An 11063-nucleotide genomic window follows, 5' to 3' on the forward strand; every position below is an offset into this window, starting at 1 on the left:
AATGGTTTAATAATGATAATAGCTAACATTTATAGAGTGCCTGCTATACAGCAGACGTGGTGTTAAAGCACTTTACAAATACAATCTCATTTGATCTTCATATAACTACTCTGGGAGACAGGCTCTTATTTCCATTGATGAGGAAACAGGCAAACAGAGGGTAGGTGACTTGCCCAGAGCTACTCTGAGTCCAGAAGTCCTTTAAAAAATTATTTTGATTTTAATTTTTAAAAAAATTTTAATTTTAAAATATTTTTTTATGTTTCCATGATTCATTTTCTTTCTCTCCCATCTTCCCTCCCTGCCTCCCAGAGTCAACAAGACCACCGGGTTGTACAAATGTTGTCACTTGATACCTATTTCCATATTATTCATTTTTGTTATAGAGCAATTTTTTAAAGCCAAAACCCCAAATCACATACCCATATATACATGTGATAAGTGATGTCATAGGTTCTTCTTTTGCATTTCTACTCCCATAGTCCTTTCTCTCAATGTGGTTAGCCAGAAGTCCCTTTTAAGGACTTTTAAGGACAGCCAAGCAAGAAACTGACAGTTCTTCAAGTGCCTGATGAAAGATGATATATGGGGTTGGCTTCACAGTCCTGCTTCACAGTCCTGCTGTGGTTACATTACACTTTTTTACCTTAGGTCTTCTTGACTCTAGACCCAGTGCACAAATCATCAAAAGTATAAATGACTTAATTGTGATCCTAGGGGCCTTAAGTATCACTAGGACAGTGATGGGCAAACTTTTTAAAGTGAGGGGCCAAAGGAAAGGAAATGCTCATCTGTCAGTCTGATTCTAAGGCAACTCTTTCGAAGTTTCATTGTATTGTATCCTACTCATTGTATTAGTCAGATTAGGAATAATGTCGTGCAGTACAATACACAGTATTGACTCCAAGACAGAAGGTAAAGGTTAAAAAAAAAAAAAAGTAAGTAAGTTTGGGAAGGAAAGAGAAGTGAGATATACTATACTATAAAAAAGTAATCATCAAAATGATTTAGTTCTGATTAAGAAATAGAGAGGGGGAAGCTAGGAGGCTCAATGGATAGAACATCAGGCCTGGGGAGGTCCTAGGTTCAAATTTGACTTCAAACACTTCTTAATTGTGTAACCCTAGGCAAGTTACTTAACCCTTACTGCCCAGACCTTAGTGCTCTTCTGCTTTAGAACCAATACACAGTATTAATTCTAAGACAGAAGGTAAAGGTTTAAAAAAACAAATCAATTAGTGGGACATATTGGAACCTAGCATTTAATGAGCCTAAACATCTGAGCTACTGGAGTAAAAACTATGACAAAAACAGCTAGGAAAACTGGAAAACAATCTAGCAGAAACTAGGAAATAAACTAAAAACTCCAAATGGATAAAAGACTTAGACAGAAAGAATTACATTATAAACAGATCAGAGGCAGAAAGAAGAAATGGCTTTTTAGATTTAATGAACACGAGATAGAAAAGATCACAGAAGATAATTTTAATTATATAAAATTAAAAAGTTATTGCACCATCGAAACCAATGCAGCTAAAATTGGAAAGGGAAAAGATAATTGGTGAAAAATCTTTGCAGCAAATTTCTCTGGAAAATGTCTCTTTCCAAGATATACAAAGAAGTGGTTCAAATTTTGAACATGGGTCATTCCCCAATGCACAAATTGTGAAAATATAAGAACTGGCAGTTTCCAGAGGAAGAAATCTAAGCTATCAATAACCATATGAAAAAATGCTCCAAATTACTAACAGTTAAATGCCATTTAAAGCAAATCCTCATACTGGCAATACTGGCCAAAAAAAAAAAAAAAAGGAGGGGTGGAATGACAAATGTTAGGAGTAGCTAACAGAAAATCGGCATACTGTTAGAGTTAAAATTGGTTTGGGTCAAATTAAGAGTTATAAAAATTGTTGTGGTTGCCGTTTATAAAAATTAACTCAACATGAAGCTGTTAGTAGCTTTAGTACCTTTATTATAGCAGAAGTAGAGATAGTAAAGAGAGGGAAATGTAGGAAGGAGGTAGAAAATATTGCCTAGGCTAAATACCCTAAGTCCGGATCTGAGAGCATCCTACTGAAGACAAGAGAAGAGCCGAAAGGCCAGTGTCTCCTTAGCCCAACCAAGTCACCAAAGCTGAATTCCTCAAGCCACCAACACAGAATGAAAGCCAACACAGAGATACTAATGCAGCAGAATCCCTCCAATGCAGAAATTCCCAAAACAGAATGAATCCAAAGCAGAAGTCCCTGTTCAGCTCTCCAATCTTGCCTTTTATAACCCTTTTCCCATGTCACTTCCTGTCTCTCTGGTTTCTACTTACTTTCACTGTGGGCTGGTCAATCACATCTCAGGAACCAATCATAGTTTCTTAATTTGCCTGGCACTGCCCCGGGGGGAGGGGGCGGGGAACACACAATGCTTGTGGGATCCACTTCTGGTCTTTGAGGGTGTAAACTTTCTTTTCTAGTAAAAGGTTCTTCAAGTGTTTGACTAACTTAGTGTGAAAGGAAGGGTACTCCAAGTCTTGATTAAATTAAGTAAACAAAGGAGGATAATTCCATTTACACAACCCCCGCTGTGATTCTTTTGGGAGGCAAGCATGTTTAAATCTCCCAGATCTACATGCCTAGTCTCCCCAATTTCACATAACCAGTTTATACCTCTAAAGATCTTCTGGCTAGAGGTGCATACAGTATTGTACTTTCTTAGTGGAAATTACAATTTGGGGATAAGAGAGAAAGAAAAGTAAAAGAAAAAACTGATTGATAGGCACATTGACAAAAAGCCAATTAGTGGGCATTCCCCTTTGCATAAGAGTTTACATTCAGAATAAATAATATTTATTTCAACCCCCTTAAGTTTAGTTCATTATATGCCAAAGTTCATTCTAGATCTTTTGATGCAGTGTATGGTTTCTGCAGGCTTCTTTATGGCACCTTCTTCCAAAAGAGATCCGCTTTCTTGATTTAGGGTGTTGATGAGTTTCTTTTCCTGAAATTTCTCCAAAAAATTTTAAACCTTGGATTTTAGGATAATTATACAATACTAATGGTAGAGCTGTGACCTGGCCAAGCCATTCTGGAAAGCAATTTGGAACTATGCTTCAAATTTTACTAAACAATGCATGTCCTTTGATTTGACCAAACTATTACTTGCCTATACCTCAAAGTGATCAAAGAGAAAGTGAAAAAAAATCAATATTTATAAAAATATCCATAACAGCTCTTTTTAGTGGTGGCAAAGAACTCAAAGCTAAAGAATGGCTGAACAAACACTGGCATCTTATCATAATGGAATATTATTAAGGGCAGCTAGGTGGCATAGTGAATAGAGCACTAGGCTTGGAATCAGGAAGACTTGAGTTTAAATCCAGACTCAGATACTTACTAGGCGTGTAACCCAAGCAAAGCACTTTAACCCTGTTTGCCTCAGTTTCCTCTACTGTAAAATCGGGATAATAATAGTACCCACCCCTCTGGGTTGTTCTGAGGACTAAATGAGGTAATATTTGTAAAAGTACTCAATATTATGCCTGGTACCTAGTAGGTACTTAATAAATGCTTATTTCCTTCTTTCTTTATTTACTTTAAGAAAGATGAAAGGGGACAGCTAGGTGGTTCTGTAGATAGAGCATCAGGCCTGGAGACAGGAGGTCCTGGGTTCAAATCTAGCCTGCTTCCTACCTGCGTGACCCTGGGCAAATCACTTAACCCCAACTGCCTAGCCTTTACTGCTCTTCTGCCTTGGAATCAATACTTAATATCGATTCTAAGACAGAAAGAAAATAGTTTAAGTGGAAAAAAAAGAAATAATGGAAGAAACAGCTTCAGAAAAGCATTAGAAGATTCTTATGAACTGATAGAGTGAAATAAGAAGAACCAGAACAATAATAACATTGTAAAGAAAAACAACTTTGAAAGATTTAAGAACTCTGATCAATGCAATGACCAATCAAATTTCCCAGGGGACTGATGATGGTATGCTACCCACCTTCTAACAGAGAGATGACAGATGGACTCAAGATGCAAAATAACATATTTTTCTGGACATGATCGATGCAGGAATTACTTTTTGCTTGACTATGCATATTTGTTACATTTTTTTCCCATAGGAAGAGCAGGAGTTTGGAGGGAGAGAAAATAAATTCTTGTTCATTGAAAAGAAATTAATTATTTAAAAATGGAAATAGATGATATTTGAGATCTTTTACATTTCCGCATCTAAGATCTTCCTATAGTGCTTCAGGTATTATTTATTCTCTAAACATTTGCTGGATGCAAGAGAGAAATAAATATATCTGTATATTGTAGAGATGAAATCAATTTTACACAAATAAAGTGAACATTTGTCAAATCTTTTCAGAATGTTAAACATGTTTCATAAAATTCTGGAAATAACTATGATCTTTTATTATGCCACTAACATGTTCTTGCTACCTTTTGGCAGTTTGAATATTCTTGATATGTTGAATTAGGCAAAAAGGGTATAGTTCATTAATGAGGCAGGATATGTTAGAAGAAACAAGTTTGGTATAGTAGAAAATGGAGTTGCTGGCTTTGGAGTCAAAGGATTTCAAGTTCAAATTCTGGGTCTGTATGATTCTATGATCTTGGATGTCACTTAAACACTCTATGCCTCTACGAAATATGGGGGCTGGAATAGATGATCTCCAAGTTCCCTTCCAGTTAAATGTATGATCCTGTGTGACATCTTATCTATTTATATCATAAAATAATCACCAGAAATGATGTTAAAATAGATCCAAAACTCAATGAAGCTAGAGATAATAAAGCTTATTTATGTTCTTTTAATTCACAAATTGAAGATTGTGGAAAACTTTCAGCTCCTTGGACACATGGATCACCAGTGGCCTTATATCTGTTCCTTGAGGAAGGTTACCAAATGACCCAAAAGCCTTTCAAAAGATGGTCCATTCCAAACCACTCATTTTTTACATAACTTAAAAGAGAGGCTCCCTTCCTTCCTTTCTTTAAGAAACAAAAAACAAACAAAAACCCCCTTACCTTTTATCTGTGTATTGGTTCCAAGGCAGAAGAGAGGAAAGGGCTAAGCGATGGGGGTTAAGTGACTTGCTCAGGGTCACACAGCTGGGAAGAGGTCACATTTGAACCCAGGACCTCCTATCTCTAGGCCTGGCTCTCAATCCACTGAGCCACTCAGCTAGCTGTTCCCACAGCTAGTCATACAATTTAGTCCTGCTACAGAGATTGGAACAGAACCTGTATCTTCTCATCTTTAATCCAAAGACAAAACTTGACCCTTTGGTGGTCCTAGGAAGGTCTGGTTGCCAGTTAGACCCTGCCTCCTCTGGCCCTGAAGTGTCATCCCACCAAGGGCATCCTGGGTTTGGTCTTGGTTAGGGATGGAATGTGAAGGACGAAAAAAGGCAGATTGGCCCTGGGACACTCTTCAAGTATCTGGTATGCAATCTTGGTAGTGCAAGTGGTTGAAACCTACCTTAATGGTTCTTCCTCCTCCAGTTTAGGACTCTTGATACCACACACTCCTAAGCTCCTTGAAGGCTACTTCGGGCAAATAGTATTAAGAGAAGAGGCAGGAGGAATCCAGGAACCTCTTACTGGGGACATTTTTCCATTCCTGTGTTCCTTCCCTGAATCCATGTCTTCAGGGGGCAAAACCTGGCCAAACCCTGGGCTTCTCTGCCTTCAGTCACACTCTCAGGGGACTATTTTCCCCATTCAAGCCCTGAGTGGGTGTGGGATGTTGTTAGACTTCATGTAGGAAAAGTAAGCAGCTTTTTAAAGCTAAGTGGAAGTTCTTAGAGGAGGAAAAGACAGACATTTGGGAAATAAGGGACAGAGGCCTGTCTATTTCACCATTCCAACATCTCTTTACTAAACAATGCATGTCCTTTAATTTGGCAAAGCTATTACTATACCGCAAAGAGATCAAGGAGAATGTGAAAAAAAATCAATATTTATAAAAAATATAATAATAATTATAAAAATATTGCCACCACTCTAGTGTCACCTGGCACCTGGCCTATTGCAATAGTTTGTTGGTAGGTCACCAGCTTCCAGTCCCTCCTCTCTATTCAGCAACAAAAGCAATTGTTCTATAAAGTGCGGGTCCAATGGGTCACACAGCCCCTTTCCCACCTCCCCCCCCACTCAATAAACTCCAGTAGCTCTCTGTTGTCTCTAGGATCAAATACAAAATACAGTGATCCCTCACTTATGGCGGGAGTTACCCCTAGAATAGGTGAAAATCCACTAAGTAAAGGGTATTACAGTTATTTTATTATTTATAGATATTTTAAGGCTTTATAAACCCTTCCCACTCTCCTAGAAACCACAGCGCTGTGGTTGGCCGCCTTTTGTTCCAACAGCCAATAAAGAATTCCATTTTTTTTTTCAACTCCTCGATACTGTGAAGCCCCTGTGGGACGACTGTAGTCTATTTGGCATGCAAAGCCCTTCCTCAGCTCCCCTTTACCTTCCGGGTTTTCTGACACCTCACTCTGACATGTATTCGGTCTGGTGACACTGGCTTTCTGGCTATTCCGTGAAAAAGACGCTCTATCTGTTGGCTCTGGGCATTTTCTCTAGTTGTCCTCATGCCAGGAATGCTCTTCCTCTTCTGCTCTAGCTCCAATCTCTCTGGGCTCCTTTAAGTCCCAACCAAAATTCCGCCTTCTCCAGGGATCCTTCTCTGGCTTTGCCTTGCAGACACTTCTCTCCGTTAAGTATCTCCAGTTTGTCCCCTAGATCGCCTGCTTTGTCTATCTGTGTTTGCATGCTGTCTCCCCCTGAGACTGTAACCTCCTTGAAAACAGGGATGTCTTTTGCCTCTTTTTGTATCCCCGACACTCAGCACAGAGCCTAGTACTTCACACCTCTTAGGGTAAAATGATGTCCCCTACCCAATACCCATGTTGTATATATTGAATATCTTTGTAGGAATTGGGGATCCTGTTACCCATGTGTTAATACCAGGTTTTTTGTTTTTCTTTTATCCAGCGACAGCAATCCCTTGGACAAGGATGTTGAGGTGTATTACACAGGGAGAGTAGTAACATATCTCAGGTGCTTTTAGGGATAAATATTCCAATTTCCAATCCTTCTACCTGCTACTCAATTCTTTTTTCCCCTCCCTTAAGCCCTTACCTTCTGTTCTGGAAACAATAGTATGTTTCCAAGGCAGAAGAGTGGTAAGGGCTAGGCAATGGGGGTTAAGTGACTTGCCCAGGGTCACATAGCTAGGAAGTGTCTGAGACCAGATTTGAACCCAGGACCTCCCGTCTAGGCCTGGCTCTCAATCTACTGAGCCATCTAGCTGCCCCTCTATATAAGTCTTAAATTGGATTCAAAGGCAGTCATGGGGATTTGACCTGAATTTCTTCATAAATTCCCACAAATACAAAATCCATCTATTAATTAGTGTTGAATCCCTGCCCTGGCTTATTAAATACTATAGAAACCGCTTTTCCCATAAGCTCTTTGCTCTCAGTCTCAAACATCAATGCTACTGGTTAATGTTATTAATAGTAATGTAACATGCATATATACATGTGTATGCATGATACATACACACATATGTAATACATATAGTTGTATATATACCCACATGTGTACCTATTATAATGTACATGTATTATAAAAGGTCACAATGAGAGTCATTGAAAGCTCACCTGAAACTGCTGTTATATATTGTCAGAGACTGAAAAGCAGGGTTTGGGGTGGAGGGAGGAGGGAGAAGGTACCCACTTCAAGTTGAAAAAATCTAGAGAGTCTAGAATGCAGCCTGAAGAGGGATGAAGCTGTAGCTAGCCTGGACATATTTAAAGTTCAGGTTCTGGGAGGAACTAGCCAAACAGATGAAGAGGTCTTGGGGGAGGAAACTAATTCCATATGTGAAGTGGACTGAGCTTCCAGAGCAAAGAGGTTTCTATGGCATCTGGAGAGTTGGAGTGTCCTGGAGAAAACTTTACTAACAAAAGACTAAAAGAATTAAATTTCTGAAAAACAAGGATATGAATTCCAATAAAATGTTATCTCCTGCCTCCACTACAATGGGTCATTCTGGGTCAAGAAGGCATTTTTCCAGAGGGCAGCAGAAGCATCAGTAAAACCTCTGACCTCAATTTTCCCTAAGTTTGTCCTTTTATACTTCAGACCAAAGGAAGCTTCTCCAATTCCTTAAAGTAACATCCAGAATATGGGACTGGATCCATGGTATGTAGGGTCCTGGGTAGGTCTCAGCAGTAAGGGGGAAGGAAAGGAAGGGAGTAGGGGTAAAAGCAAAATGAGGATAAGAAGGATACAGCTACATGCTACTGCTCTAAGCTGTATTCTCATGGCAAGCTGCCCATTTATCCTTAGTGATGGCCCTAGATCTCTACTTGCAATCCACATCCCTAATACAAACATCAAAAGGAGCAGCAGCAAGGTGAGATCAGTTATAGAAGTACAAAAAAGGTATCATTCCCAACACATCCCACCTCTTGGTGACAAGGTCCCATAATTTTTCAAGGGGCTCTTCCAGCATTAAAATAAGCTTAAAACAACCTTAGTAGCACTGAAAGAAGAGTTTAATACAAATATTATTATATAATTGTACATAACAAAAGCACAGAACAAAATAAATGATCTTTAAAGAGTTCAAAATAAGTCTTCTAAAAGGTAGCAGGACTCATTATATATCACTTCCCAATGTTATGATTATAAAAAGACAATAAACAAAGTGTCTTCCAATAATTCCACCCTTGGTCTCCCAAGTTCTTTCTAGAAGGAACTGTCTGAATCATCATGGGGAAAGGACACCTGACAATTAAGAGGGAACTGAATTATTTCCCCGGGCTATGAAGAACCACCTAATGGGACAATAGCCTCAAGCCCTGGGTGGCTATGCATGAAGATGGAATAAAGAAGCTCTAGAGATGGTCAGTTGGTTCTGTGCCCAATGTTGGATCCAAGAAACTTCCAGAAATGAGAGTCCTCCTACTTTTTAGGGTAGCATTGATTTGACAAAGAAATATCTATAGAAGACAGGATACTCATCCCTGATAATCAATGATGATATGAAAAAGCTGTGTTTTAAAAGTCCATTCTAGCATCTAGTAGTAAATACCAGCTGGCTGATAGTAGTATGAAAGATGGAAAAGAGGTGGCAATGGGCCCAAGACCTTCTTCCTAGTAAAATGAGTATTTTGATCAGAAGTAATGGTACAAGGGTTGAGGGAAGGTATAAGGAAGGATATGATCTATAATGGTTTTGATTGTGGTTGCCATGGTAGCACACTTCACTTGGGAATGCCAAGGGCTGTAATTCAGGATGAACTAGAACCCAATAACGGGAAAGCAGCTGTTTTTCAAGTCATGCAGTGAATGGATGCTTCAGGGAGCTGACTAGAGGCTCCACTCAGCCCAATCCTTTAAGAACAAAATTCCACAGGAACATGGAAAGAGACTGCATGGCAGCCCACTATAGCTCTTCCCAGTTTATAAAGCCTGTTCCAGCTCCCATTCAAAAGGGGCAGTCTTATGAATTACTTAATGAGACTTCAAAATAATAAATGGGTGACAAATATAGGTTCTTCAAAGGTCAAATATTCTAATATGTCTCTAAGCTTGCTCTTTCTTTCTTCTCTCTCTCTCTCTTAATTAAGGATTATTGAATTCAGTGACATTCCTTGTGCTAATCAGATTATAGTTCTTAACCTGTATGTGAGTGGCAAAGGGATCCTAATGGTCCTTTTCCTCTATCTCAGGGCAGGAGATTTGCCCTCCCTGCAATTGATACATATTCAGGGTATGGGATGGCATTCTCTCCCACCTAGGACCTCCCATCTCTAAGCCTGGCTCTCAATCTACTGACCCACCCAGCTGCCTCCTCTAGTCTTTCTTTTTAGTCTGTTTGAGAATTAATCAATAAACATTTATTGTATGTCAGGAACTGTGCTAAGCACTGGGAATTTAAAAAAAAGGCAAAAGACTGTTCCTAAACCCAAGATGCTTATAATCTAATGGGGGGGCAGACAATATGCAAACAAATATATACAAGTAAGCTATGTATGGAAAATTAATATTGAATTGGAATACCTTTGTGAAATAATTTTCCTTGTACCTCCCCCATCCCCTCCCACCTCCCAAGAACAGTCTGCTAAACAGTTTCTCTTCCAGGCTATGAAACTAGGTTGGGACCTCCTTTCTTTCATTAAGATCATAAAAGGATAAAAAGATTAAGGGCATTGCTGAGCAACCAAGGTGGATTCTGACCCACTGGAGTGATGAAGGGAAGACAGCAAACTCTAGCAGACATGTTGGTCTCCACATGGCTGAATATATGGCCATTTTCCTTGTATGGAAAAAGACCCATCTCTTCCTGTGATGATGTAATGAGGGAGGAGCCGAGGTCCCTAAGTCCATCTCCTCAGTGGCTATTTGCCAATCAGATATGCTTTGGAATGCTGAGGGGAAAGAATGAGTGGTGAGTTCATAAGGGATATAGAGGAGTTCTCTCTTTTTTTTTTGTCCTCTTGTTTCCCCCTGCCAGACTGTGGATTGGTTGACTGATCAAGTCAAGATGTCTGGTCAATTAATGAATAATTTTGAAATTAAGAAATACTGCCTCTTGAGAGTGTCATCATTATATAAGTAAATAAATTAAGAAATAGGATAAATAGAGAATAATTAACAGAAGGAAGGCACTAGAATTAAGAGGGGTTTGGGAATGCTTTCAGTAAAAGATGGGAATTTAATTGGAACTTAAAGGAAGCCAGAGAAGTCAGAACAGGCATACCTTATTTTATTGTGCTTTGCTTTATTGTGCTTTTTAGATATTGCTTTTTTTTTTTTTTAAGATAAATTGAAGATTTGTGGCAATCCTGTATTGAGCAAGTCTATTAGTATCATTTTCCCAATGGCCCATGCTTACATCATGTCTCTGTCACATTTTGGTAATTCTCTCAAACATTTTCATTATTATTATCTCTTACGGTGATCTGTAATCAGTGATCTTTGATATTGTAATTGTTTTGGGGCACCATGAAAAGCACCCATATAAAATGGCAAACTTAACTG

The sequence above is a fragment of the Gracilinanus agilis genome, chromosome 4, assembly GCF_016433145.1.
Source record: "Gracilinanus agilis isolate LMUSP501 chromosome 4, AgileGrace, whole genome shotgun sequence".
NCBI lineage: Eukaryota > Metazoa > Chordata > Mammalia > Didelphimorphia > Didelphidae > Gracilinanus > Gracilinanus agilis.